We start from the raw sequence: 26,652 nt of genomic DNA, 5'->3' as shown, positions 1-26,652 counted from the left end.
CAGCTAGGTTACTTTACACTGATGTGAGAGCATACCTAAGTAGGCTGTTCAAAGTTCTAGTGGCCAGCTTTACAGTCTTTTTGAGAACTTCAAAGGAGGCTTTGGTGTGGGCCACCAGTAAACTACTGCAGTAGTCCAACTCCTGAGTACTGGTGAATTGAAGAGAGGTTTTGGCTCTATTGGGTGGGGTATATGCAGATTTGGTATTGTGCTGTGTTTATGAAGTGTTTTGTTTTCATGAATGCGTTGAAGAGAGCCACACATTTTCTGACCCAGAGGCACATTTCACGGCGTTGGTGATGGGTGTATTAAATAGATTGAGTCAGTTGGGAAAATGGAAGCTGACAAAGAGGAAAATTACGGGATCCCAGTCTTGAAGGAGTTTTTCATGGTGTAGGGTGTAAAAGTAGGAAAAGTAAAACCTATTTGAGTGCTGTTAGCAGAAAGGTTATGCAAGAATACTAATGATGAGATAATTTTCCAGTGGGAAGAGTAACAGAGTGAGGTAAGGAGAGAGCCAAGAATAGAAATCTATGACTTGAGGTCAGGTGACTAAGAATGTGTCTAGAAATTAAAGAGGTATGCAGTTTGTGAGCTATGCTTAAGATGCCGTGTAAACTGAGAGCATTGGAGTGTAAAATGATCAACCGTGTCAAAGGTGGTGGATAAGTGTGAGACTGTGAGGACGATTGACGGGTGATTACGACAGGTTGAAGTGATAAAGTTGAATATTTGTGAAAGTGCAGTTTACTTTGAGTGGAATGTATGGAAACCTTTATTGTTTTTTTTCTTTCTTAAGATAGGTAAAACCACTGTTCATTTGATGTGCATTGCCTAGGAGTCATATCTGATGGAATAGTTGATTATGGTGGACCCTGGACACAAGAGGTATATATGCTAAGGAAAGGAAGAGTCACATGGTACACACGATAGATTGGTGGCTTTTATTATTGGAATGAGTCCAGTGGGAGAAATGCCAAACTGAGAGTAGGTGAGTGGGTTTGGAATAATAGTGAGTGTGTTGAAGTGTAGAGGTGGAACATCGAGTCACTATTTCACCCTACCACTTTATCTATTTATAACGTTATTTCTGAACACTGGTTGCTGTTGCTGTAGCAAACCAAAAAGCTATCACTTCAGGATTGTCATCCCTTCCTCAGGAAGTATCTTTTCTGCTTCTATGTCCCTCTGCTGTTTGACATGTTTTTTTAACACTTTCTTCCTTAACTCTCATGAGCACCCTTGATTCTGCTTTTCTTCTATTGAAACTATACATTTTCCTTCTCACTCTAAGGTTGACCTACTTTGTCTTGCCAATTCACGTTTTCTTTCTTCCTCCCTCTTCCACATGCTGTCACCTTCTCCTCTCTAGTGGCTTGTCACTGACCCTTAACGTACGTCCTTTCCCATTAAAGTACTCCCATTCTTGCCCCCTCTCTCAAGGTCTCTCCTTTTTTTTTTTTTTTATATTTTTAATGGGAATCAAAATGCATCACAGAAATAAACAAAAAACATGAATAAATTAGTCCGGACATAAAAACATAGAATGATCAACAAGCTTAATGAATAAATATTTTCTACAGATGATACAAAATTTTCAATGAATAGATATTTCCTGCAGATAGTACAAAAAATGCATAAAACCTCCAACGGTGAGTTGTACAAGGCCTGATTCAACTTATTCAAAGTTCATAGAGCAAGACTTAGATAAAACCTAATGATAAAACGGGTAAAGTGCAAAGATGCGACTCAAGCTATTAGCTTGGTCTGCCTCCAATTTGTAACCGGGGCCCAAAACCTTCTTCCAAAATCCCGTGTTTTCAGCCCCTTTCGCTCATACAGACATGTTTCAATGTTGTGAATTCCAAGAAGCCAAGAGAGACACATTTGAAAGGTAGGTGCTACAACATCCTTCCAACCTGCTGAAATCAAGATCCTGAGCACAGCCACGGATATAAACACCAAAGCTTCTTCATCTTTCCCCAGATTTAAATTAGAGTCTGTTCCCAAGATCATCAGGGTAGGGGATAGATCGATCTTATGACCTAGCAGCCCCTCCCAGAATTTTTCAATCTCATTCTTTACTGGGGTCAGTAGTCTGCAATTGAAAAACATATGCAATAAGTCAGCTTGTCCATCCCCACATCTTGGACACGTATCATCTGCACTAACCCCCATGCGAATAATTTCGCTGGTGTATAGTACAGGTTAAACACAGTTTTATAATGCTGGGCTCTTAAATTTGTGGCTCTAAAAATCTTTTTATTTAATAGCAGGGCCAAGTCAACATCTGTATCTGGGTTTCCCAGTTTTCTAGACCAAGCTACCTCAGTCTTTTCAACATCGTCTTGGATAAGAATGTTATAAAGGGTGCTGATTTTTTTACAACCACTCGACAAAGCATCTAGAAGGGGGCTGTTATCGGGATGAGGAGGTCTTGGTTTTATAGCCTTCAAGGAGCGAGCCAGTTGGACATAAACAAACCAATGATTACTTGGGATTCCGAAACCGTTTTGTAAAGCCTCGAAGCTTACAATCCCTTCTCCATCCAATAATTCCCACAGAGTCTTAATGCCCAGCCCACTCCAAACTTTTAAGATCCTTTCTGCACCTAACCCTGAGAAAAGGCTAGCATTATAGATATGAATATATGGATTAATTTTGGGGATGTTACACAGGTTTCTACAGGCCTTCCATACCCTCCAAACACCATCAATAATCTTATATCTTGCTTTTTTATTGAATCTTCGATCCACCTCACAAAGCAGCAAGCCCATTGCCTTTCTACCTAACAATAACTCAAATATAGAAGGGGGCTGATGTACTTCGGGGCTTAAGTCACTGTGGGAGGCCACTGGCTGGAAAAGCACGGTCATTTGGGTCAAGAGGCATGTCCAATGATATAGTCTTAGATTAGGCAACACTAGTCCACCCCTTTCTTTTGGAAGAGACAAAAGGTTTGTGGATCGCCTTACCTTCCCAAATTGCCAAATAAATTTGATAAAAATAGATTCGAGATTCGCATTTATTTTCTCGTCCAAAAATAGAGGTATGGCCCGGAAGAGATATAATATCTTAGGGAACATCGTCTTCTTGACAGCATTTACCCTTCCAATCAAGGAGAGATGTAGCCCATCCCATCTTCTCAAATCAGTCTCTATTGATTTAATGAGCGGTAAATAATTTCCTTCCACTATCTTCTCGACTGTGGCATTAATTGTCACCCCTAAATATACAGCGGCATCCACATATCTTGAATCTAGTTTAACCATATCTTTCGTGCAGATAATCTGGGTCTTTGCTTCATTTAATAAATACCCCGAGCTAGCACCAAATTGTTTTGTCAACTCGGACAGGATAATCATTGCCTGTTGGGGATCGGAGGAAAATACAGCAAGATCATCAGCATATGCTAAAATCTTGTTCTCAAACCCATTAATAACCACTGGCCTTAGTCTAGAGCACCCTAAGATGGCCTGAATAAGAATATCAATATAAAGAGAGAAAAGAATCGGAGAGCATGGGCATCCTTGACGGGTTCCCCTCTTTATAGAGATCAGATCCGATTTCTCGCCCATGACCGTAACTCTAGCAACTGGATCTTGATACATCGCTCTGAGCGCTCTGATGGTTTTCTGCCCAAAACCTCTTCCTGCCAAAACCCCCCAGAGAAAGCTCCAGACCACATGGTCGAAAGCCTTCTCTGCGTCGAGCAGGATCATGGCCATCTCCTCTCCCCTGGGAGCATGGGCGTCAAATAGAGCGATTGCTCTACTGGTATGATCCGTCGTGCCACGGCCAGGGACAAACCCATGCTGCCAAGGGGAGACGAGACCGCCAGTAATCCTGCCCAACCTCAGAGCCCAGATCTTAGAATAAAGCTTGGTAACGGAGTTGATCAATGAAATTGGTCGGTATGACCCCGGATTCTCACGAGGTTTTCCTTTTTTATGGTCTCTTTCCAAGAATCCGGGATCAGCCCAGTGCAAACAATCCCATTAAAAAGATCTACCAACAAACCAATAATTTCTGATTCAATGCGTTTAAACACTTCCAAGGGAATGCCGTCGGGTCCGGCGGCCTTCCCTGAGGCTAACTCCTGAAGGGCAGTCCTCACTTCCATTTCGGTGATGTCCCTATCAAGTTCTTCTTGAAATGAGGCATCCAGGCGTGGACCTGTGTCACCCATATTTACCTGCTGTCCTCCATCTCTTGTCTCCTCATCATATAATCTCTGATAAAAGTCTCTGAACACCTGTAAAATCTCTTTTACTTCTGTATATTCCCTACCGCTTTCAACTATCTTCGTGATTACATTTTTAGACTGCTCTTGCCTAAGACGGAGAGCCAGGGCTCTACCGGCGTGTTCTCCTGTTTCGTACCGGTTGGTTCTTGTAGCCTGGTATTCCCCAATCGCCTTCTGAGTAATAATTTTCTGGAGCTCCGCCTTAATGGCCGTAAGCGCATTGTGACTGTTGCTACCATCCCCACCAACAGAGATAGCCTTGACATGCTCTTCTTCAATATTTGTGAGCCTATCTAATAATTGAGATTCAGCCATCCTGTCCTCTTTCCTCAATTTCGCTGAAAAGCTAATAGTTTCACCTCTCAAGACCGCTTTAAACGAATCCCACACCATATTGCGGGATGAGCTATACCTATTGGCAGAGAAATAATCATCGGACCAGCTCTTAATATGGGTAACAAATCTGACATCCTCTAACAATCTCCTCTCAAAGGACCATGGAGATCTTACCCTTTCGCCACATAACCTTTTATATATAATTACCAAGGGATTGTGATGCGAGAGCATCCTCGGCAGCCTAGATATGACAACTCTATTAATTTCCGAAGAGGAAACAAACAGATAATCCAACTTGGAATATTTCTGAGCTGGGTTTGAAAAATAAGTAAAACCAGGGTTTTGGGGCTCCTTAGTACCCCAAACGTCCACTAGACTCAGCGATTCCATCAGTGTTTTAATCGCCCTAAAGACCTGGGGTTTCCGGCCAACGTAATTTACCTTCTCGCTCCAGTTAGCTGAGATATTTAAATCTCCACATACTATTACAGGTGTCAACCAGCCAGCTAATTCAACCTCCAGAAGATCAAAAATCTCTGGGTTGTCCCCAATTGAGCCATATATTACGCATAGGGTAAAGCCCAATTCAAGTTCTGCAATCGCCCATCTGCCACAATTGTCTGCCTTCACCCTTTTAACACCTCCCAAAGATTTCCTAACCAAAATGGCTACCCCTCTGATCATTGAGGATTGCGATGAACAGGCAGCCAAGTCGAACCCAATTAAAAACAGAAGGTTCCTCTTTGCCCAGGGGAGATGCGTCTCCTGGAGACAGTGAATATCGATTTTATTAAATTTAACAAAGTGAGCCAATCTTTGTCTCTTCCTCCAGTCATTTAGCACCCCCACATTTACTGTACAGATTTTAATGTCTGACATCCTGGCTTTTAATTTGACATATCAGCAAATCATGAACCTTAAGTCTGTTAATTATTATCATCTGCTCCCCATGTCCGAGTACATTCAAAACCAACGTGATGCATTTTAAACTCCCTTTTTCGATTTTCAGCTTTTCACACCCCTTCACCCCCACCTCCCCCCCACCCCTCCAGCCCGCCCCCCTTCTCACCCCCCTCCCACTCAGTGAGGCGCGCAGATCTTGTCTGTGCATGTGACGGATGTGCAGTTTATGCGGTGAGGACGGCGCAAGAACTCCTCTTTAGTACCTAAAAGCCCATATAACAGAAAAAGGAAAAACTGAAAAAATATCCACGCATTTGAAGCCCCTATCCAATATCTAGTAGCCTCTTTCCACCCATTTATACTCATTAATACCATACTGGATAACCCCCCAAGAATGAATCTATTGTCTGTATCTATTTGCCCAGGCTATCAAGATACTCCTTGGCCTTGACTTCCGATGAGAAGTACATTGTTTTTCCTTCATTGATAATCTTTAGCTGGGCAGGATTTATCAAATAAGCCTGTAGTTTCTTGTCTTGAAAGGGCTTTATCAACCCCCTAAGACGCCAGCGTCTTTCCACGGTCGCGTGGCAAAAATCTGGGGGGACGAAAAATGACAGCCCATCACAGTTTCTCTTGGCATCCGGTCTTGCCCTCTCCGCTATCGCCTGTCTAAGTACAAAGCTGCCCAGAAATATCAACACCGCCCAGGGTTTGTCCCCTTCCTTAGCGTTCCTTCTTAATTTAAAAGGGGTGCGGTGCACTCTTTGTAGCTCCTTTTGCCAATCCCAACTAGCCAGCTCGGGGAAGGCTTGCTGGAAAAGTTTTATGATATAGGCTCTGATGTCTGATCCTTCCACTCCCTCCGGAATTCCTAAGACTCTCAGGTTATTTCTTCGTAGCCTATTTTCCATCTCCTCCAGCTTCCACTGAATATCTATCACTTGGGAGCATTGAGCATCGACCTTGGATACAGCCTCTGCCATCTCAGTTTCAGTAGCCACCACCCGCTCTTCCAAATTTGACACTCTGTCCCCCGTAGTGGCACAAGCCTTAGAAAGTTTCCGCACCACTCCCTGCATTTTTCTCATTGCAGCCTGTGATTTCCGACTGTCTTGTCGCGTTTCTTTCCTATGTGCAAGAATCTCATGGTGTATTGTCTCAAGCAGGGACATTTGAGCCTGTTCTTTCCGGGGGCTACCTAGGAGGGGCTGGGCTGAGGAATGGTCCCAACTCAGTTCCCGCTGTACCAGATCTTGACCCCAGACAGCCTTTTTTGATTTCATGGCAGTGGCTGGCAGATCGTCCTCGGGGTCGGTATCTGAACCCACACAGGAGCTATGTTCCTCATCCTAATCCTCTTCGGACCACTCTGCCCCCCCTTCCGATACAGAGAAGAAGGCTTCACTTAGATCATTTTCTTTTTCACAGCAAACTCCTCCTGTTGCCCCATCTAGCACTGCTTCTTCGGCTATTGGGGACTCTAATGTACCAGTTGTTTCTGCTTCAGCAGCGATGTTATCCTCCCCAGTACATTTCACCTGTGTGTGTGAGGCGTTAGCGGGCTGCTCTGTCCCAGGGGGGGGCACCATAGCCTCCAAATTCTCATTGCTTAGTGGGCACGGGCTTTACCACCTCTATTAGGCCATCGGCTACAGTCAGTTATTTCTTCGTGCACTTGGGTCGGGAGGGGTATAGTATGAGCCCCAAATCATGAGCCTCATCTAAGACATTGCCCTCTCCCAAATCATTAGACCCTTCCTCCTTACCCGCTTTGACCAGCATTTCGAAAACGGAGGCAGTTGCCAGCCGGGTCTTAGGTGCTCCTTGCTGTCTCTTTCTTTGCTGATCCGGTTGGGGAAATTCATCCCCACGTGTAGCATCTGATGCTGCATTATCAGCTTCCTCTCTTGGTGCTTTTTTTCTTTGAATTGCCCGTCTTCCACCCCAGTTTCTGTTTCGGTGCCATCCTGCCTTGGAACCGCTGGAGCCAATTCCTCTGCCGGCTACAATCACCTGCAAACTCTATGTACGGCTTCACCTCGCTCCTGCAGTTGCAGCGGGTCCGTCGGCTCCGTATTGAGCTCAGCGTCCGATTCAATCGCTGGCTCCGCCCTCCTCCCGAGACGTAGCAGCCAGGAATGAATGCCTCCAGAACCTGCAGAACCGCCCTCAGTGTCCGCTTCGCTGCACCGTGACAGGTGATTGCCACCAGCATTGCACTTAACCCAACCGATCCAGCATACAGGAAGCCTTGAACACGGGTACGTTATCATCTGCAATTATACAAACAGCAGGCTCCGTCCTGCGCTAAACTTTTGGGCTTTCATCGAGTCGGCGTCCTCACCGCAGCTCTGCACCGGCCACTCAAGCGGCCGCCATCTTGCCTCGCACCCGTGTCCTCTGTCTCTCCTATGTACAGAACTAGAGACTAAAATCAGATTAGAATTAGTGAAATGGACACTCTTATGTACAGAAATGTCCATTTCACTAATTCTAATCTGATTTTAGTCTCTAGATGTAATTTATAATTAACGGCACTTGAATAAATGTAAAATCTTATGTAATCTCTTATTATTACATTTATGAAAAGCCTGTGTTAGGATGAAATACCCTCATTTTTATCCTGTCTCTGTTATGAGTTCTGGAAAGCCCCCTACCCTTTCTTCCTGGGACCTTCTCATCTTCAATCACATTGTAAGGGCCTCACTCAGTTTTTGCTGTTACTGCTGTGAAGGTCTAGACTTTTTGGGATTTATGGTATATGTTAGACACAGGATCCCTGGTTAACTGAGGTAGGTACCTTAGGCCAAATAGATCGAGGGTATATATGACAAAATAATAGCTACCAAAGACAACACCAAAAATAAGACCATAGTGGACAACATGGTTCATCTAGCCACTGGAGCACATATGAATATCAATTGCCCTAACAAGATGGCAGAATTCCCTCTCATAACAACGGAGGAGGTAATTACTTTAATTAGCCAGACAAAAAGCGGGTGCCCCTCTGATATCATCCCGGCACGCATTATGCCGTCAGTGGCTAATGTTTTGGCTACAGGAATCCAGCATGTAATCAACCTGTCCCTGAGCACAGGGGAAGTCCCCCTAGATTGGAAGCGGGCACTGGTGAAACCACTGAGGAAAAACAACACCATCCCCTGGACTGAATTGACAAATTTAAGACCTATCTCACTCCTTCCATTTTTTGGGAAGTTGACGGAGAAATTTGTCAATCGGCACTTGTCAAATTTCATCGAAAGTGCAGGGGGGCTGGATCCCTCCCAGTCTGGGTTTAGGCCTAGGCACAGCACTGAGACTGCCCTGTTGTCCGTCGCTGACGATCTTCATATGCTACAGGATGGGGGGTTTTCCGTTATCCTGGTGCTTTTAGATTTGTCAGCGGCGTTTGACACGGTGTCACATGACATCATGACCTCCAGACTAATTGACTTCGGTCTGGAAGGCAGGGTGCTGGCCTGGCTAAGGAGTTTTCTCACTAAGCGTACCCAAAGTGTCATCATGGGGACGTATCGGTCGGAGGAGGTGGAGATCTCTAAGGGGGTGCCACAGGGCTCATGTCTGAGCCCTACTTTATTTAACATCTATGTGGCCCCCCCTGTCGAACATCATGAGATCCCACGGTTTTATCCCGGTATCGTATGCGGACGATACACAACTCCTCTTTCCGTTTAAAACTTTGACATCTGAAGTGCGAAACTCCTTTGCCCGGGGTATGACAGAAGTGGCCCAGTAGATGGCCTCGAACTTCTTACAGTGCAACGTTTCCTAAACGGAGGTGATGCTCTTTGGGGAAGCTAAACGCCTGTGGACTCCTGACTGGTGGCCGCAAGACCTGGGCCCAGTCCCTGAACCTAAACAGTGCGTGAAAAATCTTGGAGTAAAACTGGATCAGGAGCTTTCCTTGAAACAACATGGAAACCAAGTGGTTGGCTCCTGTTTCCATATCATTGGGCTTCTCCGAAAAGTGTTCCCCCTGCTCCCTGATACCACTAGAAAAACCTTGGTACAGGCGCTTGTGTTGAGCAGGCTTGATTACTGTAATGGATTGCTGTTAGCTGCCAACGAGGGGGTCATCTCCAGACTGCAGGTTGTGCAAAACACTGCTGCACGCCTTGTCCTCAATGCCCCTGCACGTACTCCATCCAAACCCCTGTTAATCAAGCTTCACTGGCTTTCAGTGAAACAGAGGGTATTGTTTAAGACATGTTGTCATCCATAAGTGCCTCACAGGGAAAGGCCCCGAATATCTGACAATAAAATTCAGTGCATACGCTCCCTCTCGATCTCTTAGATCGGGAGATCAAGAACTCCTATGTGTTCCTATGATTAAGAAGGCCAGGCAAGGGGGTAGGGCCCTGTCTGTGGCTGGCCCAAAGCTGTGGAACAATCTCCCCAGAGAGATCAGACAGTGTAGGGAACATCTTCCTTTTAGGAAGAAACTAAAAACTTTCCTTTTCCAATACTAGTTTATCCGACAAAGGGAAATAATCCTACACTGTAGGACCTGCTCTGTTCAAAGATGACGCCAGGGGCGCGGAGATACTCCTTCGGGAGTTGATTCCCAGCGCGGTACAAGTTTGTAATAAAAATAAAAAAAAATAAATAAATAGGGACCCGCGGTTCCATGTCAGGGTAAGAAGGTCACCTTCTGAGATGGCCCCCTCTCACCCCTTCAGTAGCTTGGCACGAGCAGCCAGGCTTAGCTTCAAGGCAAATGTGTAAAGTATTTGCAACCACGCTTACAGCAACCCAATGATGACACCACAAATAGACTCCACACAAGTTTTATAAAAACGAGTATACATTTTATATAAAAAGATATACGATAAGACAACACAATATAATTCCAACATATGAATATGTGTACTATTTCTCCTGGATGGTTGTTAGGCCAGCCAGCCCTTATAAGTACTGGCGATATTAATGAGCACTTCTAAACATCCTACTGTAATCCTAATACCATATTATGCATTTCGTAATGCTAGAATCAGTCACTTTTACAAGGTAAAAATAATGCAATGGGTAACACAATAATCAGGCACTTTGCAATGTAAAAATAATGCAATGCGTAACTCAACAATCCGGCACTTTTCAGTGTCCTAATAATGCAATGTGTAACACAACCGCCAGGTACGTTGTTATGCAGAAATAGGGCAATAAGTAATACACTAATCAGGTAGTTCGTTATGCAGGAATAATGCAATGCGTAGTACGCTAATCAGGTAGTTCGTTATGCAGAAACAATGTAAATTGTAAATGTAAACTGATACTTGTATAGCGCACTACTCACCTGCAAGGGTCTCAAGGCGCTTGTACGAATACCGCTGTGGAACCCATCCTGGCTTTCCCTGTGAGGTGTTCACTCCTGGGCACCCCCAAGGTGGAGGCCAGGCATCCTTAGCATTGTGGGGGCCGTTGTGGAGATTAAGCAAGCTAATGCATCATACGACAATCGGGTAGTTTGTTATGCAGAAATAATGCAATGAGTCATACACTAATCAGGTACTCTCTTATGCAGAAATGATGAAATGTGTAATACCATAATCAGGTACTCCGTTATGCAGAAATCAGATAATGCGTAATACACTCCGGCACCGATCACGGTGCCTTTGACAGCCTCTCTGCCACTTCTTCTAACTCTCAGTCAGCCTTTGTCATCAGTTGCCCCCATCACAGGTATGGTGTAACAAGAACTGCAGCTCCGCACTCCGGCCCTGGTACTGCCACGCCCTTGGCAATACGGGTTACGATACGAGCCGAAGCAGAGGCTGGCGCTGCCAGAACGAGAGAGGCTCAGAGCGTTTCCCACCGAGCCCACACCCCGCCCCAGGAGTCGACACACGTTACCTTGGAGGGCGCAAACTCACTCTCCTCGGCCAGCAGTTTGGGCCTCCGATGCAATCTTGGTGAATGGGCAACGGCGGGCTCGGGCCGGCGGCTCAGCTCCGCCGGGGCTGCCGGTTCGGGCCGCTACTGCTACGAAGATCTCAGGCTTCCACAGGGCACACACAGCGTCGCTGAGACTTCCTTAAGCTTCGGGGTGCACGATCACCAGGCACTCCACACGAAGGTCTCAGGCTGCACGAAGAACATGCGCACAGCTCTGCTGAAGGCTCACTTTAACTCCGGGTCAAAAAGGGGGTGATGATGGACAGAGTCTCTGAGTTAATCAGAACACTCCTACCCAGTCAACAGATCACGGCTTGATCCATCACCGTTTTTTAGCTCACTGCACCATCCCAGTTCAGAACCTGGCTACATGCAAATTAGTCTGTCCCTGTCCCAGTGCATCATGGGAACAGGGCAGACCAAACTACCAAGCCAATTCTTTACTGGAAAGGAAACAAGCTTCCGTCACCACCCCCTTTTTGTAACTATTTTGGCCACCATGAGTGTGGAAGGGTATGCTCAGACATGAGTCCCTTGCTCATTGCACCATCAGGATTCAAGCAAGCCGGACAGACTAATTTGCATATAGCCAGGTTCTGAACTGGGATGGTGCAGTGAGCTAAAAAACGGTGATGGATCAATCCCTGATCTGTTGACTGGGTAGGAGTGTTCTGATTAACTCAGATACTCTGTCCATCACCACCCCCTTTTTGTAACCACTTTAACTCCGGGTGCACGTTAACAAGGCAATCCTCACAAAGGTCCCATGCTGCACAAAGTACACGCACACAGCGTCGATGAGACTTACTTGGATTCCGGGCGTGCACAATGACGAGGCAATCCTCACGAAGGTCTCACGCTGCACAAAGCCCACGCACACAGCGTCACTGATCCTTTCTTGGACTCCAGGTACCACGATCACAGGGCACACCTTACAAGGGTCTCCGGCTGCAAGGTGCACACAGCGTCGCTGAGACTCTCCTGGAAACGTTTGTGTTCTTGTGTTTCCGCAACACGGAGCTAGCTCACCTCAGGCCCTTGGGGATAAGTTACTTCAGAACACAGCACAGCAATGTCCTTACAAGCAGGGGGACACAGCACACAGCAAAGTCCCTTTATCCTTTCCTTGGTTAAAACAGCAAACTGAAGGCCAGAACACACAGCAAGGGTCAGTCCTTTCCTTCAGTCGTTTCTTCCTTGGCAAAGGTTCCTCTCGACCACGCAGTAGCTCCAGTCTTGTTCATTCTTGATCAAGCCATTCTCTAAAGTTCAGGGGCATCAGCTCTCTTAGTTATACCCCTCAATGGCTTTGAAATCTTTGCATTTCAGGGTGCACTGACCCCTGTTCAAACCAGTTCTGGGTTTCTCCCTGCCAGTGACACCTTCTTCCTTTGATTAATGGGGGTCTGGATTCTCAATCACTCAGCAGGAGATGGGTCAATTATTTTATAGCAGCAACCCAGGCCTCTTCACTTGTAGGGGCTACTCCTACCCCTACACTCCAGATGCAGGTCAGCCTGTTGCTGTCTCACTTCCTCCCCTGGGTCAAGACATTCCCCAGATCCTATCGCTTACAAATCCAGACGATCAATCCACAACCAGGCAAAGAAATGCAGAAATGTTTAGAGCACAACAACCCAACCACTTTTAAAAGAGTCGTTTATAAACACACAATGCGAAAACCTCCTTCATAGAAAGATGTGGTATTACATTGCGAGTTCTGGCATACTAAACTTCACATTTCCATCTTAAACCTTTGGGAAGATAGGCTGGAAAACATATTACACAGCCTTCCCGTTCTGTCCTATGGGCAAGATGGCATTTCAACAGTGAAAAACAAAATTGAGATGATTTCACTGTCAGGACATGGTACACAACTTAATACATGTCCTACCATTCACATGCACTGTACCCTGCCCAGTGGGGTACCGTGGACCTACCATAGGGGTGTCTGATGTGCATAGAAAAGGAAGTTTAGGGTCTGGCAAGTGGGTGCAACATAGCAGTTTAACAAACAGCGCGCAGGCCCTGCAATGGCAGGCCTGTGTTCCCTTTTTAAGGCTACTTGTGTGTGTGGCACAATTAGTGTTGAAGGCCCACTAGTAGCATTTACATTACCAGCCCTGGCACGCATAGTGCACTTTACTAGGAACTTTACTAGTAAGGCAAACATACCAACCATGGTCAACCAATTACCATTATACTTTACACAGGGAGCACTTGCATTTTGACACTGTTTAGCGGTGGCAAAGTGTCCAAAGCATCAAAGTTGGCTACACCATGTCAGAAAAAAGGTCTAGGGGGAAAACAAAAAGTTTAGGGACTTTAGCCAAAAAGGGCCAAGTCCAAGAGTATATCTATACTCTCTACTCCTAAGAGGAAGGTAACTAATGACTCACCAACAAATTATACGGGAATAACTATTGGGGGCAGCTAATTTATAGTTCAGGGCCCAAGGCCAGTTTACCTGTACCCCCTAGAACATGTGTAGTCAGATCTGTTTTTTGGGACCTCTAGGAACTCGTTGGCAGTCAAACTAGGCAGTCTTAGTAACCAGAATCACCACTTCTACCTAGCACCTCAGAAACCACATTAAGTTACTGTGTACCCACTAAAGCTAAACTCCCACTTTTAAGATCTGTTCTGGAGACTGCTCTAGCTGTCTGTGGCTCGCCTGCTGTTTTCAATATACATCGATTGAGCTTTGGGTTAGGCCTGTGCTCATGAATGGCTTTGTTGTCTGTCTCACTTCCCTGGTCTTGATTCAATGGCTTTCCTCCCTATTTTGATCTTTGACCTACATGGTCGTAGATGGGCAGGCATTGTTCTGGTTCGGTGAGTTTTATCTTTTACTGCTTAATCGAGGGGCCCTACAGACAGGTTCTAGCCTTTTTTTTGGCTATTTGGGGTAGTTTGCGCTTAGGCCACTGTAACTTGTTGACCACATGCCAAATTTGCGTCCTTTTTTTCCAACATCATGGTGATTCTGAAGGTACCCATGTTTTGTGGATTTCCCTGGAGGGGACCCAAAAATTAGCCAAAATACAGCTACATTTATGTTGTTTTTTTGGTAAAATGGGAAAAAAGGGCTACAGTTGAAACTGTCTGTTTTTTTCCACTGCAAATGGTGTCAACCAAGCAGACTTTTGTCAAAAAAACACATTTTTTTACACAGTTTTTGGCATTTTTCTCGGACATAGCCTATGTTTGCTTTTATTTGTGCTTTCAACCTCCTTCCAGTTAATGGAAGAAATGGGTATAAAGCAATAATGGATCCTGGAAAGCTATACATTTTAGAAAAGTAGACTCCCTTCTGAATTCAGCAAGGGGTCATTTGTGTAGATCCTTCAAGGTTTCTTTATAGAAACTAACAGTTAATATAGGAAAAATTGAAAATGAGTTGAAAAAAACCAGCCATTTGTGTCGGTGATTTCACTTGTAACTTCTTCTAATTATGACAACTGTTTGAAAGCCGTATACGGTTACATCCGCTGGACACTTCTGGTTGTGGGGATATATAGGACTTGTAGGTTCACCAAGAACCCGACGAACCCAGAGCCAAATAACTGAGCAGCTTCTTGCAATGGTTTTTTATTACGTACCGTGTATACAGCAATTATTTTGGAAAAATTTATACATCGGAAAAATCGGTATGAAAGACACCTATGTATTTCTGAAATGGGAATGAAATATTGAGTTTAGAAACAGGAGATATTTGCACTTTTCCGAAATTGGGAGTACCCATACTAGCATGAGAATTATAGGTCATTTTTCAAAATGACCTCTTTTTTACACATGGTCTTTCATTTGGAAGGCAGAAATGCATTCAAAGTCAACAGGTACTAACAGTTGCTCTACAGTTCTGTGTTACCCTAAGTCTCCCGTTAAAAAATGGTACCCCACTTGTGTGGGTAGGCCTAGTGCCCACAACAGGAGATGGCTCAAAACGCAACGTAGACGCACTTTATTTTCACTGTGAAAACCAACCTTTTTTTTTTTGCAAAGTGCTTAGCTGTAGTTTTTGAACACTAGCTCTGCCGGCACCTAGGGAAACCTAGCAAACCTAGTTTCTGTTACCAAGAATCCCTTTCAAACCTAAAAAAATGTACAAAAAAACACATTTTCCTCACATTTCTGAGGTGGAAGGGTCTGGAATCTGCGTGGATCCACACATTTCCTCCCACCCAGTGTTCCCCAGGTCTCCCAATAAAAGTGGTACCTCATTGTGTGGGTGGGTCAAGTACCCGCGACAGACAAGGGCCCAAAACCTATTGCGGCGACATCAAAATTATCCATCGCAAAACAATCTGGTTTTGCAAAGGGGGTCCCATGAGTTTTTGGCCCCGGACTCGTCGGCCATTTAGGGAAACCTACCAAACCCCTCCCATTTCTGAAAACTAGACACCCGGGGGAGTCCAGCGAGGTATGGTTTGCTTGGGTCCCCCAACGTTTTCCTACTAGAATCCCCTGCAAACCTCAAATTTAGCTGAAAAAAATCACTTTTTTTTCTCAAATTTCTGTGTGGGAAATATCTGGAATCCACAAATTTCCTCCCACCCCGGGTGTCCAGTCTTCAGAAATGTTTGCATTTGGTAGGTTTCCCTAGATGGCCGTCAATCCGGGGCCAAAAACTCATGGGACCCCCCTTGCAAAACCAGGTTGTTTGGCGATAGGTAATTTTGATGTTGCCTCAATAGGGGAGCAGAAACTGACAAAATAGATGATCCCCCCCCAAGGGGAGCGACCCTTACCCAAGGGGCTGCTCCCCAACAACACAAACAATCCCTGGTGTCTAATGGCTTCTGCTCCCCTTGGGGGCAGATGGTCCTAGAATAACGAGGCTGATCTGCCCCCAAGGGGGGGCAGAAACGGCCACAATGATTCCCAAAGGGAAGCGGCTCTTGCCTATGGGGCCGCTCCCCAAAAATATTTAATTTTTTTTTAATCCCTTGTGGCCTAGTAGGCTCACAGTGACTTATTTATAAATGAATATTAATCTGCCCAAGGGGGGCAGACCCATACAAAAAAAATGTATCCCCCCGCGGGGAGAGACCCTTGCCCAAGGGGCCGCTCCCCGACATAAAGGCACTTTAAAAAAAAAAAAAATCCCTGGTGGCCTAGTGGTCACATAGTGCCTCATTAATGTATTTTTTTTTCTCATAGATATGCAGACCCATCCACAGAATGTATGCCCCAAGGGGAGTAACCCTTGCCCAAGGGGGCCACTCCCCGACACAAAAGGCCATTTAAAAACAAACAAAAAAAATTCCTGCTGCACGATCGCACCCCATGCGTGATCGTGCTGCAGGAATTCTTGAAAAAGACATATAACTTTAGTTCTTATTGAAAATTAAAGCTTTTTATATTTTTATTCTGTATATCTTAACATGTTATTTAATCATATATCTGTGATAATAGGCTAAAATTACTCTGGTTTTCATGCCTATATACTGTTAATTGAATAGGACTTAACAGGCTTTGTGAGTGGCATAAAGTTTGGTAAAGCTATTTAACCATGTTTCTTTAAAGTTATAATGAAGTCTTCTTTCAAAGCTTTCTGATATTCTTGCTTTAAGAGGATTACAAAACAAAGGGTAGTTTGCCAATGAGGATGTTTCAAATATTTGTTTTCTTCTTTTCCAGAGTATTAGCTCTGTTAGGAGCTCCATTTGCCTGATCAAATTTGAGAGTTGAGTTCTGCTGTGGGAATGGAATCCAATTTGTAGCTCTGAATCCTTGTGGTGTTCGTGCTTGTCAAAATTTCAGTTTGAACCCTCACCTTAAGCCTCAATAGATATCTCTGACACTAATTCCCCCACCCGTTATCTCCCACCCTCCTTTGGTTAAATATAGGTCATTCTTTACAACTGCCTGAATTGAAGGGGACTTCCTGGTTCATTTGAGTTTCAAGCCCTGTTGGTTTTATGTTGCATGTCAAAGTTTATTTCCTTATAAGTGAACATACTATGATTTAACTCTAGTATTGATTGGCCAGAAATACATTAACACACCATGTTATTGCAATAAGGGTCTAAGAGACTGAAGGTACAATGTAAGAAAAACGAGTGAGAAATCTTAGACTGGACAGAATGATGACCCAGATATAGGTGTGAGGAGCAAGCAGGGAAAAAAGTGTTGGACACCCACAATAAAATATGTACATTAATAAAATCTGAAGGAGTAATGCACAGTGGAAGAGCAAGGAAGACCTAGTCGAAATGTGTCACTATGTAGATCACTTTAATCAAAGAAATGAATCTTTATTTCCCTTCCACTCAATCCCAACATGTTTTCTACCTCTACCTCTTCTTTCCTATAGTACTTTTACTGGCTACCTGGTATTCTTCACCTGCTTGCACCACCTGCTGTCTCCCTGTGAGCTGGTATGCCAATCTGTGCACACTCTTTTTGCCTATAAACCATCCCACGTCTGTTTCCATTATTTTCTTTGATCTTTCCCTCTATGCGTGATTTGAGAATCTCTTAAGTGGCCAAAAGTTGACATGTTGGCGTTTCGTGTATTTTCTAGAGGCCCACTGTGTTTTCTCCCTTATGTTGGCCTAACTACCCTTAATAGCCAGCATTTGCTTTCTAATTGTTATAAAAGAACACGCTTGTTTTGTGCTACACATTTATTTTTTAAATAGGCTGCACATTTTGTGGTATTTATGTCTTCTGCTGGGATTCTGCCATAACATTTCATACAAGGTCGAAAAACACCCTTTCTTTTTTCTCTGTGGCCAGACACTAACACACAGACAAAATAGCAAAATCGAGCTGCAGTTTTGAACATGCAATTCTTATCATATACACTGGGATTTGTTGTTCTGAAAACAGAAGGGGCACATTCTCGCAGAGCAAAGGTGATAAGAAAAAGCTCAGCTGTCTGAGATGTAGAACAGCTACCTATATATGCCTGGTATGAGGTCCCCCACTAATCCCAGAGATCTATAATATGAAACTGTGTTTCTACAGTGCAGTGAGGGTATACGTAGGCAGATCTGTCTTTCAATATGCAGGACTTTTTATTATGTACAATCTCTTGATTATGATCACATTTTTACCTTTATGCCTTTTAATTGCCGTGCAGTTATTACAAAATAGAGCATGATAGTTCCAATAAATATTGTAATTGTTCTTTGTGTTTCTTTTCAGTTTATTGTGGATATGAGTGAAAGAACGAAAGGTGATGGCATGCTATCGCGTTCCCTGAGATGGTCTAGTGTGTTGTGTTCTGGGGTGCCAATTTACTTGTTTGTCTGTAAAATGTAGGAGAGACAGTAAGTCACTATGAGTTAGTCTGGATTTGAGCCCATAGGTATTGGTGTGATTATGGCGATTCAGTTCCTTCATACTGACGTTCTGTGGTCCCTGGCATAGTTACGTTTCTAAGCAGAATACCTGCAACAGGCGCTGTACAATACACTGACAGTAATCACGTTTAATGATACACTGCTCTGGAGCCTCATGGTGACCCTCTCACTTACCAGTGCGTTCCCTTTTTTTCCACAACTTCCTTTCGCTGGAACTACTTGTTCTAATTTAAGAATCTCCTATTACTGGCTCTATCTGTAGGAAAATGCAATTTTTTTGCATGGTTGCCCCCACTTCTTGCTTAATGTTGATGTACTTTGACTGAGTGTGCCCTGGGTTCCTGCCAACTAGGTACTCGGGCCTATGTTCTTTCCCTAAACTGTACTGTTGCAAAACCCAATTGGCAACTCTCTGGCCACATGCAAGTTCCTTGTAAAAGGTATCATACATAAGTACCAAGGTCTCTGTGACCAGGGAATACCTCTAAGGGCTGCAGCACTTATTTTGCCACCCTTAGAGGCCCTGTACCTTTACACACACACACACACACACAAACTGCCATTGCAGGCTGCGTGATTTGGTGCATAGCAAAGTGAAGAGTCAACATGGCACACATCCCTGTGTGCCATACCTACAACCTACTGCCCTGGCATATGCAAGCCACCCTTCAAGCTGGGTGTACTATACCAGTGATGAGGGCACAGGTGCATGAGCCTTGTACCCCTATAGTGTCGAAGTCCATTCTTAGACATTGTAAGTGCAATAATGCCATAAAGATTATATGGTCTGGGAGTTTGTCATTACGAACTCCACAGCTCCATAATGGCTTTACTGACAACTGAGAAGTTTGGAATCAAATGTCTCAGTACATTAAACCCACACTGATGCCTGTGTGGGGTTTAATGAAAAATTCACTCAGGGGGCATCTTAGAGATGCCCCCTGAAAAATTACCTAACTCTAGTGTCCTGGCTGAGTGGCTGCTCACCAGCTGCCACCACCAGACATGTTTCTGGACCACTGGGTCAAGAGCCTGCCACTCTCGGGGTCCTGAAACAAAGCACATCCTGGGTCTAAGTGCCAAGCCTCCTCCCCAGGATGGGTTGGGTCCATGAAGGGAAAGCTTCAAAGGCTTGCAGCCTTTAGTGAGCTACCCCAGCCATTTGCTGCTCCCAGCAACTGCCCCCCACTGGTTCTGACCTCCACTTTGAGAAGGAGAATTGGCTGGAAAGCCAATTTAGGAGAGGTGTGCCCACCTTTGCCAACCCACCACTCAGGTGGGGGAGGCAAGGTGAAGCACAACTCTGTCCCCACCATCTTGCAGATGAGGGGAACCAGCCAACCAGAGTGAGGCTTTTGCCCCCCTCCCACTGGAGAGTGGAATAATAGGGGGTGTACCCACTTCAAAGAAGGGACCCATTGGTCCCGAACTGTACCTACCGGTAACACCCCTAAATTTAGTATTTAGGGGTAACCCTGAAGCTTGCTTCCTAAGACAAGTAGAAACAAGAATAAGTACTGAAGATCCATGCTGAAAAAGAAGAGGAGGACACCAACTGACTTGGCCCCAGCCCTACCGACCTGTCCCGACCTAGACCTGCTACAGCGGAATCCCGGTGTGTCCTGCAGCCAGCAGCCCCCAAGAACCCAGAGTGCCTGCCCTACTTTCCCAAGCCAGACTGTCTCCTGTGAGCACCGGATTTGCTCATCCCCAGACTCTGGCTCCAGCCAAATCTGAGTGTCTGCACCACTCTGCATCCAGCCAGAGTTCGAGTGGCCCAACACCATGAGGAGGACTCCCTGGCGATCCTGACCTTTGATCTGGTGATCCCCGAACTACCTCGAGTCTACAACCGACGCCTGCAGCCCCTTTCTCGAGGATTCCCGCAACCGGTAAGAAAAACCAGACGCCAAAAGACACCCCTGCACCCGACGTCCCACGACCTTGGGTGGTTCAACCGATGGTGTCCTGGCATCCCAAGATATCCCAACTACCTCTCCAACCGGTGGTCACCTCCAGAAGATCTTCGCCCTCGAGCCTGAAGTGTTTTTTACAATCTTAGAATCCCCATTGAAATCGGGGCACCCAATGCCGAAACAGCAACCTGCACCCTGCCGCCCCTGTGGGTGCACCTTGTGGGCTAAACCGGATCCCCCTTTGCCGTGAGCTTACGTCCAGGAGCTTTGCTCCCACAACCTTGTGGCCTGCTCATGAGCAGTCACCAACCGGAGGTCCCCATCCCCCATTGGATAACACTGGGCCTCAGCACTCGGCACCCGGCCGCCCTAGTACTAATGATGTTGCTTTGAGAGTGCATCCTTGACCCTGGAGGAACCCTGGTTCTAACCCCAGAAAACCAACTCCCAAACCAAAGTACTTACCGTTAATTCAATAACCTTGTTTTCTCCTATAAGACTGCATTGACTGCTTTCTTGTGAAAATTGTTGTATGGAGTTGGTTTGTATGAAACCCTAAGAAACTGCAAATATTCAAGAAATGATTTACTTACCTTGTCTGTAGGAAATGTCCCTGTGTGATATATAGGCCCACTGAGTAGAAAAAGTAACTTAAAAAGTAATCTGAAAATTAATTCCAATTGTTTTACAAACAACTTACTTGTAACCAATCCAATTGTATTCAACTGCATTCAAACTGTATTTAACTGCATTCTTTCAAAGTACAATTATACTTACCTGTACCAGGCCTAGCTTGGTTCTAGAAAGTAAAATACAACCAAATAATATTTTTATACAAACAAATTGGTCTGAGTTCAGTCTTTGAGTGTGTGACATAATTTCTTACCTAATTGTGTACAATAAATGCTTAACACTACTCTCTGATAAAGCCTTACTGCTCGCCCACACTAGCACAAATGGAGAGTAAGGTGCTATCTACTTTTACATCTGCCTACCTTTGGGGTTCCACTGGACTCTTTGCACACTTTACCTTATTTTGTTATAGTATATACAGAGCCAGCTTCCTACACTATCCCATGCATTTGATCTTGTAGTGCTTGGAGGAGTAGTAGAGCCCAGTTGGTGAATATTTAACTTGCAAGCCCCAGGTATGCTCCCATCTGGAACATAGCAATCTGGCAGTCTGACACGAAGGAAAGAACAAATGGAGGGCAGCTTGGTTCCTTTTTCACGACTTCACATGCAGCCTGAATGTACAGAGTCCACCTTTCCTTTTTCTTCAGAAGAACAGTTCTTTAGCAAGAGTGCAAATGTCAAAAGGAATTGTCTAAAATCGCACAAATCAAATCTGCTTTCGTATGTGTTTCTCAAGGGGTTGATCTTTTGCAGCCATATAATTCAATATTTTTATCATTGCAGCCAGTTGCAGACACTTGTGTCCTAGGTAATGAAAGCCCCTTTTGTGATGATGTTTTTCTTTGACTCTTTAAGTTACCCTTCAGGCCTATTGCTGCCTGTCAAGCTCCTCCAATTTCTTATTTTGATGAAACCGCTGTGAACTGTGCCTCTCGTTTTCATTCTTCCTGCGTGGTCATTCACAGAGTTCAAAGTTGTGACCAGCAATCCCACATACAGTAACTGCGATAAAATGTGTACAGTGTTATCGATAAGTGTGTAGCAAATATTTTTTAAGCAATTGCCTATAGGTGAAAGACCAACAAAATTGTTACAGGATAATTGGCTTACAAAGGCGTCTGACCGGCCCTCGAACATATTGTGCCCACCCTGTGACTGCACACCCCGTTTTTGTCCTCAAGGTTACACTTCCTATATTTATTTTTTTATACTTCAACCACGGTCAGTCACCTGAAACATAAGGCTTTCTTCCAACTTGGGAAAGTTTTGTGTCATGTTGTTTCTGCTTAACCGTATCTGAGCCATTTTTTTTAACTTGAAACCTACCAGACACCTTGAAGGTATTCTGAAAGCTTCCATAGGAATGCGTTCCTCCCATTGCTTACCACTGGCATTGCGGTTTGTAACTCACATTTTCTGGATTTGTTTGCTGGCTTTATTTGTTTTAGGTTGTCCAGCATTTCTTCATCACTCCTGTGGAGAAAACCTTGTTCACCATCTCTCCTTGTAATCTTCCACCAGCCCTCACTTTTTGCAAACAGGCCTTTAAATCTTGTTCTTATCTTGTCACATTTGCTGAGCATTCAAAAACATAGGTCAAATGTCAGGCTCCGTCTTCCAGGGGAGCTTGGCGTTGAGTTTTATTTCTCTGTACTTCAAAGTGAAAGGATTTTTGTGACAATTCTGTCCGGTACTGGGAATTTTTTTCCCCCTAGCACACAAAATTGAAGTGCTATTGAATGAACCGTTCCAATATTTCAGAATTTCCATCAGAATTACAAAAGCACAAATGAAGCATATTTTTTGTAAATCGAAAGTGTGGTGGAAACAAATAATTTAATACGATCATAACAAACCAGTACACTAGGTTATGCCATTTCCACACATTATCGCATGTGCGCTGTATAGTTTTATCAGTGAAACTGTATGTGCAAATGTAATTGTCATTCCAATTGAAAATGTAATGGTAGTGCGCTACCACACCATGCATACTCCACACTGCGCCACTCTACTCCACACCCCTCCATTCTACAGCACTATGCTCCAATCTATGCCCCTCTACGCTACAACAGTAACCACACAACACTCCGTGCCACTCTATGCTACTTCACACTAGGCCACTCAATTCCACATTGAGACACTCCACTCCATTTTGACAATCCATGCAACTTTACTACACTCTGCTCCACTTTCTGACACTTCACCCTACACTAAGCCACTCCACTACACAGCACTTCACTCTACGCCACTCCATACCACTCCGCTCTACACCCCTCCACAATACACCCCTCCTCTCTGACACTCTACTCCACCCTACGGCACTCGACTTTGACATTCTAGGTCACTCCACAACACTCTACTCCAGTGGTTCCCAAACATTTTCAATCCAAGGCTCCCTTGACCCATTGGCCATTGCCCGTGGCTCTCCACTGTTACTTTTTTGGAGGGTGTGTGTGTGGGGGGGGGTGGGGGGGGGGAGGTGTAAGCCTGGCTTCGGGAGTACTTGCATTTTTCTCCCTGGAAAGAATTGAAGGTATTATGATCATATACGCAGGGTGTTTTCTATTAATAATGTGGCGCCTCTAATAAAATATTCCTAGTTGCACTTCTTTGCCCATGCCTTTTTCAGAGTACCCTCTCAAACCTTTTTATCCCACTTACAGTGCTAGATAGCACCCCTATGCATGTAGGCCCCATTGCCAAAGAGTTTCTCAATCAATCAATCAATCACAGCATTTATATAGCGCGCTACTCACCCGGAGGGTCTCAAGGCGCTTGGGGAGGGGGGGGTCCGCTACTGTTCGAACAGCCAGGTCTTGAGCTTCTTCCTGAAGGCGAGGTGGTCTTGGGTCAGGCGGAGGTGGGTCGGGAGGGAGTTCCACGACTTGGCGGCGAGGTAGGAGAAGGATCTTCCTCCTGTGGTGGCTCTTCGGATGCGGGGGACGGCGGCGAGGGCGTGGTTGGTGGATCGAAGCTGGCGTGTGGGAGTGTAGAAGTTGAGGCGGCTGTTGAGGTATCTTGGGCCTTGGTTGTGTAGGGCATTGTGTGCGTGGGTGAGGAGTCGGAACGTGTTTCTGCGCCTGAAGAATATTTGCATGCACTTCCATTTCTACCCATGTCATACATGCCAACACAACTGTCTCAACAGGGTGGCTCATGATTTTTTAAACCACATACAGCTTTATTTTTGTTGTCTCCTCCCTAATATTGCCTCCAAATCAAAGCAAGCCAAATAAATTCCTCTGATTATTATTATTATTTTTTTTTAAACGCCCCACTTTTGCTTCCAATTGTTGACATTATGCCGTATATGGTGTTTTACTTCCCTGTGCTCAAGGAGAGAGCAGGCCTGTCTTGAAATGTGTGTACTGAAAAAAATGTGTACTGGAAGTACCTATGGTTAAAGTACAGATGTAGTAGTAGTATTTACTTTATTCGAGAAAAAAAATTCATCATAAAAGTATACAATTTATACAGTACATTAAAAAGATAAAAGAGTAGGGGTTCAATGCACATGTGTCTACAACCAACCTCATATACTACTCAGTTTAAATTATCTAAAATCAAACTCAAGACTTGTCACATAAAATAAAGGACACTTCCTGACATAGGGCTGTCCGGCGGTTAGGCTAAGTGGGGGGGTAGGTTTGGCCCTCCTTGTACGGGACTGCCAAGCACTACCCAGAAATTTGGCTACCCCACACACCAAAGCAGTAGAAGATGTGTCAGTGCGGAGAACCCGTAGGGCCATTTTGTGACATCTAAAGCCCAACCCCCTACAAAGTGGTTTTAGCCATATTTTTCTAGCGACCCTATAAGCCGGGCAAGCAAAGAAAAGGTGCGCTACTGATTCATTGGGAGCTACACAGCCAGGGCAGGATTTAGTAAGAACACCTTTACTTTTCCACCCAGAAGAAAAGTCATTTACCGGCAAGGTCCCATGCCTGAATTTCAGGTAAAGTGCTCTGTCCAGGGGTTTCTCTATAAAGTCGAGAGAGTTCCAATTTTCTTGTCCATTTGAACTCTAGAAATCGCTGGGAGAGGGGCCCCCCCTTCACTCCTGCGTATGCCCGTCTCCTGTACCCAGTCCCAATAGAGCTTCTTAATCACTGCCTTGGGAGGCGGGGTTTGGCTCAGCCATGATTCACCTAGGCCCAGTTGCACAACCAGCTGTCTCAGGCGTACAGATGTCAATACTTAATAATACATGGTGTGTTTAATAGACGGGACAACTGCACTTTCCTGCTAACTTGCATTGGTGTAAAATGCATTTGGAAAAAAACAAAACTATTAACAAGTCTAACAAATCAAATTAGGCATCTTCTGCTTAAGTTGGGAGTGTTGGAACGTGATGATCCAGTGAAATATGGAAGTAATCTCCCCGACATGCCATCAATTAAGCACTACGTTTACAGCTTTAGGCATGTCACTTACAAATCATTGGCATCGTACATTTAAGTCTAATTAGTTTAAATGAAGCCAACCGACCCTTCAACATTAAATGCATTCAAGTGCTTGGTGCACGGCTCCCCTGGCTAGGCTTGACTGCTCCCCAGGGATCCACAGCGCACAGTTTGGGAACCACTGCTCTACTCCACTGCATTACACTTCACTCCACTCCACCCCACGACACAAGCTTACTCCACTTTGACACTCTACTGTGTAACACTCTATTTCACGGTATGCCCCTTCACCCTGCTCCGGTGCACTCTGCTCGGCGCCACTCTGCTCGGCGCCACTCTGCTCCACTCCCACCCTTCACTGCTTCATACCAAGCCACTAAGCTTTAGCCAAGCTGAACAGCAGCCATTCTGGTGTACAACATGGCTAAAACACATTGGCAATAGCCAATAGTCCTTGCATAGGTGAGACCTATTGGCTTTACCAATGATAGTTTCCCTTAGCTATCCATTATTTTTCCATTGTGGCACATCTTCTGTAGTCTTACACATTTTGTTTTTGATCATACAAAAAAGTTTAAAAAAAAAAAAATATATATATATAGTGTGTGTGTGTGTGTGTGTGTGTATGTAAAATATGGTTTAGATGTTAAACATTCTTTAAAGTTCAATATAGAATGCTCAACATTCTAAACCTTTTTAATTATTTATTCGTATGAGAAAAATGCTGTAATGATTTTAGTTAGTCACGCAATAATATCTGTCTATCCGTCTATCACGTGCCTCCTGGGATGAAGATACTTCATTTCAAACAAGTATTGGGAAAGCCAATAGGTCTCACCTTATGTGAGGTATTGTCTTTGTCATTGTTTTTTAGTCATGTTGTACAGTAAAATGAACAAAGGGGGGAGTGGCAAAATCGAGAGTGGAGGCAGGGTGGGTGGAGATAACACTGACAACGGAGTGAAAGCAGGTGAGGAAGCAAC

General features: G+C 44.7%; 1 protein-coding gene across 2 annotated transcripts in view; it reads left to right on the top strand.

Annotated features, from left to right (window-relative positions):
- The window catches only part of LOC144791434 (erlin-2-B-like), a 234,193-nt gene that overhangs the window by 73,971 nt on the left and 133,570 nt on the right, over window positions 1-26,652 (top strand). The window lies entirely within an intron of this gene.

This window comes from Lissotriton helveticus, chromosome 11 (assembly GCF_964261635.1).
Source record: "Lissotriton helveticus chromosome 11, aLisHel1.1, whole genome shotgun sequence".
Taxonomy (NCBI): domain Eukaryota; kingdom Metazoa; phylum Chordata; class Amphibia; order Caudata; family Salamandridae; genus Lissotriton; species Lissotriton helveticus.
This window is presented reverse-complemented; position numbering and strand designations above follow the sequence as displayed.